General features: G+C 45.7%; 1 protein-coding gene across 4 annotated transcripts in view; it reads right to left on the reverse strand.

Moving 5' to 3' along the window:
* Ptpn13 (protein tyrosine phosphatase non-receptor type 13) overlaps positions 1–10,258 on the reverse strand; it is a 164,678-nt gene extending 154,420 nt beyond the window's left edge. Inside the window, exon 1 of one of the 4 annotated variants that reach the window (XM_052198663.1) lies at positions 10,065–10,258. The gene's annotated coding sequence lies outside the window, so the exon portion shown is untranslated. The remainder of the gene's footprint in view (positions 1–10,064) is intronic. The other 3 variants (XM_052198664.1, XM_052198665.1, XM_052198666.1) reach the window with 3 other exon arrangements.
* Positions 10,259–10,733: the final 475 nt, after the last annotated feature.

Consider the following 10,733-nt stretch of genomic DNA (forward strand, 5'->3'; position numbering starts at 1 on the left):
AAGCAGGCGTGTAAGAGAGTCGAAAGCAGGCGTGTAAGAGAGTCGATGACATACTCAGAAGCTGCCAAACCAGCTCCAAAGGATTATACCCAGATTCTGTGATTAATCAAGAAAAATCCCAGCCTACCATAGCTCAGTATTACATTAGGATTGTTGCATTAGCTACCCACAGCAGTTTCTCACTGCCGTCTGAAACAGAACAAGTAGTTCACTGAAGAGGATTTGAGGAGACTGAGCACAGTGAGTACCTGGCACAGTAAGGGCGTTCTTGTGTTCTCAGCAGACTGGCAGGGTAGCTGACAGGAACAGTGCCCATGAACGAGGGACCTTCTAACAGCAGAGCACTGCGAGATCACTGCATAGCTAGCCCAGGTCTACCTTACACAGCACACAACTGCTCTAGAGAACCCTGAGCTACTTACTCATCTGCAGCAATGCTGTCTAGCACCCACTTGGGCAGCAGGAAGATGCCCCTATTCCAATGTAATCTTTATGAATTATATCTGAACTGTGTCTTACTTAGATCTTAGAATTCCTTTGAAGTAGGAGGTTTGGTGTGCTCAAGTAAACTTCAAGAAACATTTACAGGAAATGTTATTGAAAATTGCTGCACTGGGCTGGAGAGATGGCTCAGTGGTTAAGAGCACTGACTGTTCTTCCAGAGGTTCTGAGTTCAATTCCCAGCAATCACATGTGGTGGCTCACAACCATCTGTAATGGGAACCGATGCCCTCTTCAGTTGTGTCTAAAGATAGCTGCAGTATACTCACATACATAAAATAAATAAATCTTTAAAATTGCTGCATTTACTTCTTCACAGTTGTATACTGAGTGTGACATATTATGTAACACATTAAAATATTTTGTTTAAAAGTTTAAGTAGCAAGGGGTGGTAGCACACATGCCTTGAAGCACTCTGAAGGCAGAGGTAGGATGATCTCAGTGAGTTCAAGGTCAACTTGGTCTTCTATATATTTTGTTCCAGGACAAGCAGGCCTACAGAGACACAGTCTCAAAAAAAAAAAAAAAAAAATCAAGTAAATTCCCACTTGTACCTTAATATTGAGGATCTATTCAAAATCCCTGGGTGGATATTTGTTTACTGTGACTCTAGGAATCCTGTACTATAAACATAAACACAGGAGAATGCACCAGCCTGAGCGGTAACTGGCATTACTGGGAACTATACAGTAACACCTGTCACTCACTCCAGGTGTTCTGAATCCCTGGACTATGGTTTCCTTCACAGTTACTGAATTGCTTTATTGAGTTTTTTTTTTTTTTTATTTAAAAAGGCTATTTCCAACATATTAGATGAATTACAGAAAAAGGGGGATTTTTAAGGCTTTGATAAATTTTTATAGTCTGAGAAAACAGATATATCACACACGAATTCTTGCCATCGTAAACTCATTTCTTGAGCTAGACATAAAAAGCAGCACAAAAATAAAGCAGCCTGTGTGAGAGCTGAGTTTAATCAATACTGTGTTCAAACGAGTCCATGATTACAATCAGCTCACAGGTCAGGAACGTGACAGATACGGGAGGATCACGGGTTACCCCAAGCTGAAATGCTTCTTGCAAGTTGCTAATTATTCTCTTCCTTCAAAAGCTGGATTCCATGGGATTGTTCCGGTAAATGTTTTAGACACTGTTTACTTCAGTGGCTAGCTGAAGTATCTCCAAGTTATCCTTCTGCAGAAGAGGAAACAGCACAGGAACAAGGGGAACTACCTTTCTTTAAAACGTTCTCTTATTTTTAATAATTCCCATATCTTTTTTTTTCAACAAAATGCAATGCAAAATGAAACAAGTGCTTGTTCTAACCTAGTTCAATAAGAATGATTCTTTTTTATTCAACGAGCACAGTAAATGTGGTGGTGTATATACACTGTAGCCCCATCACCGAGGCAGGTGGAAGGTCAATCAGGGATACATACTGAATCTGTAGACATTGTGGGCTACACTGTAAACAAAACTACAGTTATTGGTGGGACCCAATATTCTGTGTGGACACTGCATCACCTGTGGAGCATGAAGAACATATGAAAGAAGAATGGCCTACCAAGACAGCGGGGTTTCGGTTAAATTTCATTTATACTAAGATCGCATTAAAACAATGAAACCTCGACAAAGGCTACCATCCTTCTAGGTGCTCCAAGGAGGGTGAATGAAAGAGCTTCCTTCAAGCTGGGCATCAGCAGGGGACGTGTGGCAGTCGCCATTAAACTCAAAGGTTTGGTGCCAGCTTCCAACTTCCTAAAGTCCTTTGGGAATCTTTTTTCTCTAAAGGGAAGGCGTTGGGGGTGGGGCACAAAGTCACTCTTAAATCTGTGAATCTGTGTGCTCATGTTAATACCAAATTTTAGTTTCCTTTTGAAAATCTGATGTCATTTGATAATGAAGGGTCTTTCTGGGCATAATTAGTAGACACACACACACACACACACACACAGAGAGAGAGAGAGAGAGAGAGAGAGAGAGAGAGAGAGAGAGATTCCTTCAAAAGGAAACTCTGTAAACCGTTCCCTGTTCCCAACACTGGAGGCAGAATGATGACTGTTTCTATTTTTGGTGTTTGGGACATTGCATTTCCACATGTGAAGCTTAGCATCTGAGAGGAATTAAGCTATTCAGTTGGATTTAGAGCACTCAGAAACCATGCTAGCACTAAGTACAGTGGAAAAAGGGAACACTGGTGTCCAATGTGTGTTGTGGAGAGTTGCCTTCAGGGAGAGTCATAGTAGTTAGTAGCAAGATAAGGGGAGAGAGAAAATGTTGAGAATCAAACAAGAAACTAAAGGATTGGGAGGGTTAATCAAAACAAAAGGACATGAAAAACCATTCAGTAACCCTGTCTGGAAACCCAATTTAAAAACATGTTGAAGGCAACAGAAAGAATAAAGCCAATGCTAGTTCTAGGTAATAAGCCACTAAAACTACCCAGTGCCAAATGTAGGCGACCTCAGCGGGTGCCAAAGGCTCCCAAAGCAATGCAGATTCTTGCCCTTCCTCTTGGTTACTGTGCTGGTTAATTTTTGTCAACTTAACCCAAGTTGGAGTCACCTGGGAAGAGTGTCTCTCGGTCAAGGATCTAACCTGTGGGCATGTCTTGGGGCATTTCTTCATTAATAATTCTGAAGGAGGGTCCACAGTGGGTGGTACAGTCCTGGGCAAGTGGCCCTGAGGTGTATTTAAAACTGCTGACCAAACAAAGAAGCAGCATTCCTTTGTGGCCTCTGCTTCAGTCCTGCCTCCACGTCCCTCATTGATGAGCTATGCAAGTCTAAGTCAAATAAGCCCTTTCCTCCAACGCAACTTTTGGATCGGTGTGTTATACCACAGCAAGAAAGGTCACTAGGAAAGTTACTTATCAGAGCTAGTTCCGAAGAACCTGTGGTTGAGACAAGCATGCACCTTGGATGTAAGATACAACGGCATCACACTGGAACTGAGCTAGAAGCTTTCTCCCTGCAGCTAGTTTTCCTAGAGCTGCATGGTATTATATAGGCTACTGGGAAGGAAGAGCATCAGTGATCTTATCCAGTAGGAACTGTAGGGAGTACTATCCTGGCCTGGTAGGTACCAGGCAAGATGAACCCATTGAAGCAATAGTGGTACAGCTGTTACAGGGTAGGCAACTGCTTAATGACTGTACCACAAGAGGGAATCCACACCCTAATACTATATACACACACTCAGTCCAAAAACCAATGGTGATGGAGGCCTTAAGCTCTGGTGGGAACCTTGTACTGCTGCTTGGTTGAAATAATACCTTCAAATCACATTCTAAATATTATTGCTTATACCTACAAAGGCTATTTAGCCTTAATCAGAGAAACGTCCTATATCAGTGACTTTTCTATTGCTGTGACAAAATAATGTGAAGGCCCCAGCAACTTAAGAAGGAGTTTATTTCGGCTTGCTGTTGCAGAAAGAGAAGGAGTCCATCACGCAGAAGGCAGGAGGCACAGTGGCTGGAGCAGAAAGCTGGGGGGAGGAGGGGAGGCAATGCCCTCTTGAATCATCAGCAGGAGCAGAGGGAAAGCCCTGGGAAGGGCACATGGCTTTGAAACCTCAAAGGCTGCCCCCAGAGACACGCTTCCTCCAGCAAGGTCACACCTCCCATACCTACCCAAAACCAACAGCACCACCAAACAGAAAGCGAAAAATTCCATCGTCTGAGTATACAAGGACATTTTCAGCTGTCATTTCTTCTTGCAGTGAAAAAAAAGAAAGGCAGAAACTTATGGCTGCATAAGGTACTTGAGGATTCGGCCTGAACAGCTACACCACCCTCCTAGGGCTCAACGAACACTGCATAATAGGGGACAAAGAATGTGAAGTCTAGAAGATAAGGAGGGGTACTACGCAATGCCGTTTTCTGAGCATGATGTGGCAGCTGCACATACCGACACGGGGCCTAGACAAACAGCATCTACCAACAGTGAGTGGTGGGTGAGGAAGGAGTCACAGATGGGAAATATATACCTACATACACACACACACACCACACACCACACCACACACCACACACACACACACACACACACACACACACACACACGTGTGAAGGATTTATTAGAATGGCTCACAGGCTGTGGTCCAGCTAATCCAACAATGGTGTCTACTAACAAACGGTCTCAGAAGTTCCTCAGTCTATGAGGCTGGTTGTCTTCACAGGCAGCTAGTCTTCAGTATACACCAGTCTAAAGAAATAGGTTCTGATGCTGGTGAAGGAATAGACTTGTCAATAAGTGCAACAGCAAGCAGGCAAAGAGGAAAATTTTCTTTTTCCCATGTCCTTGATATAGACTGTCAGCAGAACATGTGACTCAGATGAAAAGTGGATTTTCTCACCTCAAAGATCTGGATTACAAGAGGGGTCTTCTCACTTAAAATGATTTAATTAAGGGGGAAAATTTCCTTAAAGGTGTGCCCAGACGTTTGGGTTTTAGTTTGTCCAGATGTAGTCAAGTTGAAACTTATGGGGAACAGGGAAGGCACAGCGGTGGCGTAGCCACTGTGAGCACGCCAGGCTCCAGCGGGTAGCTAAAAGCCTGTGGTCACATGGACAGCCCTGCTTAAACTCTGTGAGATGCAAAACAAAAAGTCACAAATATGGGAACGAAGTTTGTAAGGAAAAAGGGACTAAGGGACTGGCAGGTGTGGGAAGGAAATCAGAGAAGAGGGAATTGTAACAGGAACACATTATAGACACCAGTGGAATTGTCAAAGAACGAGATGTATACATAAAACGACAACTCCTGACTGCCTAAAAAGGACATGGAATTTATCTTTTTCTTTTTTTTTTTAAAGGAACAATGCTGAAGGGCTAGAGCGGTGGCTCAGTGGTTACGGCACTGTCTGCGAAGGGCTAGAGCGGTGGCTCGGTGGCTTGCACAGCAGCCAGGTTCGGTTCCCAGCACTCCCGTGGAAGGTCACAAGTGTCTGGAATCCCAGTTTCATGGTGTCCAGGGTCTCCACCTGGACTCCATGGACCAGACACAAACATGATGCACACGCATACATGCAGGCAAAACACTCATACACGCAGATAAAACAAATGTTAAGAACCAGCACTTCAAGGCTGGGAAAGGAGTCTGTGGTAGCACGCTTCCTGACGTGAGCAGGCCTCCAGGCTCATCCCCAGCGCAGGGGAAGACAGCAAAGAGGACTGCACATAGCTTAAATTATAAATCTGAGGAAAAGTGACTCTGAGGCAATACATGCACATACAGGTGCTGTCATGAACAAGCCCACATATACGCAGGGAAGGCCATGCCACTAAGATTCTACAGTCTTTACGAGAATCAGAGTTCCTATTCTGTGTAAATGAAACCAGAGCACTGGTTCCCAAGGTACTGGTATGGTGGAATCAGGTGCCTGGACCTTACCCTAAGGACTATTTTATTTAACATGGGCAGTATCTGAGAATGGGAAGTATTAAAATCTAAATGACTCTAAAGTACAGACAGCAGAGCTGGGTACCACTAAACTATAAATGAAACATAGGTGCTCCTGGGGTAGCCATTGCTGGCCTTCTGATTCAAGAGAAAACAAAACAAACAAACAAACAAACAAAAAAAAAAACCTAAATGACTTACAGTCTAGACCAGCAGTTCTCAACCCATGGGTCTCAGCCCTTTGTATGTGTGGGGATCACATATATGATATCCAGCTTATATTTACATTATAATTCAGAACAGTTACATTGTAATTCAGAACAGTAGCAAAATTAGTTATGAAGTAACAATGAAATAATTTTATGGTTTAGAGTCACCACACCTGTTTAAAGGGCCACAGCATTAGAAAGGTTGAGAAACACCTCTCTAGACATTCAGAGATGATCTGAGGAGACCGTCACAAGTTTCTAAAGTTATGAACACTATTTTGCTGGGCGGTGGTGGCGCATGCCTGTAATCCCAGCACTCTGGGAGGCAGAGGCAGGCGGATTTCTGAGTTCGAGGCCAGCCTGCTCTACAGAGTGAGTTTCAGGACAGCCAGGGCTATATAGAGAAACCCTGTCTCAGAAAAAAATGAATCCAAAAACACAAAAAAGAGAAAGAAAGAAAGAAAGAAAGAAAGAAAGAAAGAAAGAAAGAAAGAAAGAAAGAAAGAAAGAAAGAAAGAAAGAAAGAAAGAAAGAAAGAAAGAAAGCACTATTTCATTCTGTAAGAGAGTGACAAGGAGGCAAGCCGGCTAAACAAGACTCTGTCAACTTGCACTTGACCACGCCTGCACATACTTACTTCCTCTTGACTCTAAGCTGATGGTAGACACTTAAATTATTGACAGCTGACAGAGGTAACTAACCTTCAGAAGGTCTCTGGCATTTGGATACCTATGCCAGACAATTAAGCACTACGGACTGCTTAGCAAGGCTCTGCTCCAGTTGCTTGAAAACACTTCACAGGCTTCCATTGTGAAGACAAAACAATAGGAAAGCACTCTTCTTTGGTCAAGCGTTTAAACAAAGTAACTATCCTCTTCCGAAAGTTCCTGTTTGTCAGACAGCAACCGAAGAAGGAAACACATCGTGTCTGGGGCCACATCTACTCCATTATGACTTATATGATATGGCTTAGGAGTTAATGGTTTGTTTTGCTGGATTTTGTAAATAACTAACCAATTGTTTCCCTACTGCTTCACAAGCTATTGGTGATGACCAAGCATTCAGGAATGGGGGTGGGCAGAAGAGAGTAATTGCTCAGGACACCAGAATAGAAAGATCTAGAGCAGGGCGTGGTGATGCACACCTTTAATCCCAGCACTCAGCAGGCAGAGGCTGGCAAAAGCAGTCAATTCCAGGCTGGCCTGATCTACACAATGAGTCTCAGAACAGCAGGGGCTCTGCAGAGAGCCAGTCTCAAAACAAAACAGAAGATCTTTTAAAAAAAAAATTCACTTTCCCCTAGAGTCGATAATTATTTTAAGTCCTCCTCTCCCAATGTAGGTTGCACACAGTTCTGTTTTAATACACAAAACCTGTAACTTTAATTTAGCTCATTAAAAACCAGATATCCGAGCTGGAGAGATGGCTCAGCGATTAAAAGCACTGACTGCTCTTTCAGAGGTCCTGAGTTCAATTCCCAGCAATCACATGGTGGCTCACAACCATCTGTAATGGTGTCCGATCCACTCTTTTGGTGTGTGTCTGAAGACAGCTACAGTGTTCTCATATAAATAAAAATAATAAATCTTTTAAAAAGTCAGATATCCGCTTACTGATGAAAAGTATATTCTAAGAATACAGTTCCTGCGTGCAAGACCAATTTTAAGTTTTAAACGGAGAAAAATTGCAGGAAGGGAGGAAGGCTGGGGAGGGGGAGAGAACCCAGAGCTGAGTTGCAAACATTCCACCTTTCCCAGTACTGAAGAGCTTCCTACCCTAAGCTGCAGTATTTTTCCTTCTTTCCCAGGCTCCTGCCTTTTAAAGTGACAGGAGCGCAAAGGAGTCATCAGGTTCCATCAGGCCTGATAACAATACTTCCACTCACAAAGCTAAAGAGAGGTAGAAACTTCCCAAAACACACTCCAAAATAAGAGCTGACAAATGCACTGGCTTTTGGTATGGTTGTGTTTCATTTCCATTTTAAATATAATTATCATTTGATTACACTATAAAAGTGACTCACATCTTTTTTTTTTTTAATGGCATAAAGAAATGGGAAAAGAAAAAAGAAAATCGAAGTTTCCTCAGATACTCCCTTTCTACATTAGATTTGGGACTAGACAAGAAGATGTCAAAGTAGCCAGCTACGGAAGTATGAAGCCACTGCTCACTCGCCTGGTCCTTAATCTGTTAAAGGTGACACATGGCTAGATTCATTTCTCTTAAATAAAAGATAAGCTCGGTGAGATGAAGACCTAGGGGCAGATTATGCAGCTCTGCCAGTGGGCGCACCCACCTAGACTGCACAAGGTCCTGGTTCCTCCATCCCCCAACGCTTTCCCTCCCCCCACCCATGTGAACACCTATTAAATACCCCCCAAACAAATGGCTAGCCAATTCTCCTGGTGAAACTCTGCATTCAAGAGGCATCTCTAAAACCAAACAAACAAAAAAAGATAAAACAAGTTTTACAACTTTTGACACCCTATTGTGGTATTCAAATCTGCCCTTCAAACTGACCCTGGTTTTAGTGTGTGGTGTGTGTGTGTGTGTGTTTACAAGCAACATGAAAACTCCTGTTTATTTTTGGCTGTTAATAGTCATCCTCAAAAGGTGGGGGGGGGGGGCTTGGATACCATGGAAAGTGTTGGTGGGACACTGTAAATCCAAATCTATGTAATGGTAAAAAGGGGCAATGGTTCTCTAACGTTGAAAGGGAAAGACACCATAAAACGTACCCTTCTTCTTAATGAAGCCTTAATAGTTTTCTACCTTTAAATTCTAAGAGCCAGCTCCCTTCTCCCCACAGGTACTCCTAGGAAACCTGGAGACCAGCAAATTTACAACATGATGTTCCAAAAACACTGCAAAGCACATGTGGTACTGGGTGATATGGTACTTATGTATGAGTTTACGAATTTATTGAGTCACTATCTTAATGAACTTAATAAAAGATGCAAGTGAAAAAATAATTTGTACCTCGTCACTACTGACAGTCAATACAATGAGAATGATGCAGGTTTTCACCCCGACCCTGCCAACCTAGTTCAAGAATTTGGGAAAATACCAACAACGCCTGTTTCATAATACAGGTACTTTTTTCCCTCCCGTCCTTTAATAAGCTCTCTAGATAAACCTTTTTAAATCTTCCTAATTAGTTAGCAGCGTCCTTCAACCCACAGATCAGGTGTCCCACATTTTCTGTAGGTCCCGCCTTGAAAACAAACCCGATTGCCCCATATTCGGAGAGGTAAACTCAGCTCCAGGCAGCTACCTATGAAGTCACCGCGTTTGTTATTTCAAAGATGCAATTAAGCGAAAATGACAGAAGGTTGTCGAAAAGATTAGTCGCAAATATGGGGAGGTGTCGATCTCACAGAGGTAAGGCCAGAGAAACCTGCGCTGTTGTAACTCGCTCCTGTCTGGGTCTCCCCATCCCCGCTTCTCCAATACACAACAGAAGGAAATTAAATTTCCAAAGTTCCTTGACTTTGGCTTAACTTTTAACTTTGCAGCTCTCGGCGCTCACGTTATCGAGGAAAGTGGAGAAAAGAAGGCTGTCCTGGAGCAAAGAGAAGCAAACTAGTAAAGGGCCTGTCCCCGTCCCTACCCCCTTCTCCGAGCCCTTACACAGACACATTCTTCTGGGCGGCTTCTAACCACACCATGTCCACAATCATTTACAGAAATTAGAAACAGACTCCGGGAGCCCTTCCCACCGCGCGCTCGGCGCAGGGTTGTCCACACCAGCTCCACGGGGCAGTGTCACTCGCTGTGACCCACAGCCCGTGCTCCCACTCGGGGGGGGGGTCCTCAGCCAGGGTGAGACTGCTTGCAGCTCGTGCTCCCCGCCCTCGGCGCACCAGGGATGCCACCACCCGAGCCGAAGGGAGCCGAGGGGGAGGCCCGCACATCCCACCGCCCGGGCCGGGCCACACTTGCTTCTTACCGACGCTTGGGGAGCCCCGGTGCGGCGACCGGAGCGCAGCGCGCGGGCGCCGAGAGCCGCCGCCTCTTCTTCCCGGAGCTGCTTCGGGCGTGCGCGGAGAGGGTCGGCGGCGACAGAAGCAGCATCGCCGGGCGGCGACCCCCGCCGAGCTCCCGCCGGCCCGCCGCGACTTCGCAGCGCCTCAACGACGGCCGCCCGCGCGCGGCGCTGCCCTGGAGGCTGAGACGGACGGGAGAACCGAGGAGCGCTGCTCGACTGCGGCGCGGAGTCCTCCGGGAACTGTGACCATGGTGTGTCACCCTCGCCGCGGCGCGCCGGGCCGTGCTCCTCGCGGCGCGCAGCTCCTCCTCGGCCCGACGCGCCGGCCCCGCCCCTTGCCCTGTCACTCAACCCCGCCCGCGCTCGGACAGGACCGCGGGTCCGGGACCCTGCGCTCCACTCCTCCCCATTGGTCCGCCTGGAGCCCCGCCCCGCCTCCTCCCTAGGGACGGAGTCTCTGGGGGAGACCTGCGCCCCGGTTGCCGTGACAACCGGTGCCTTGGGCCCGGGCTGCTCACTCTTCTTTTGGCTTAGCCCCGCGCTCGGGTCGATGGCGCCGCGGCGGGGTTCTGCTGCATGCACTCTCCACTGCGCCGACTTGAGGATAAAGCCTCGAGGGCTACCCCAACT

The sequence above is a fragment of the Apodemus sylvaticus genome, chromosome 11, assembly GCF_947179515.1.
Source record: "Apodemus sylvaticus chromosome 11, mApoSyl1.1, whole genome shotgun sequence".
NCBI lineage: Eukaryota > Metazoa > Chordata > Mammalia > Rodentia > Muridae > Apodemus > Apodemus sylvaticus.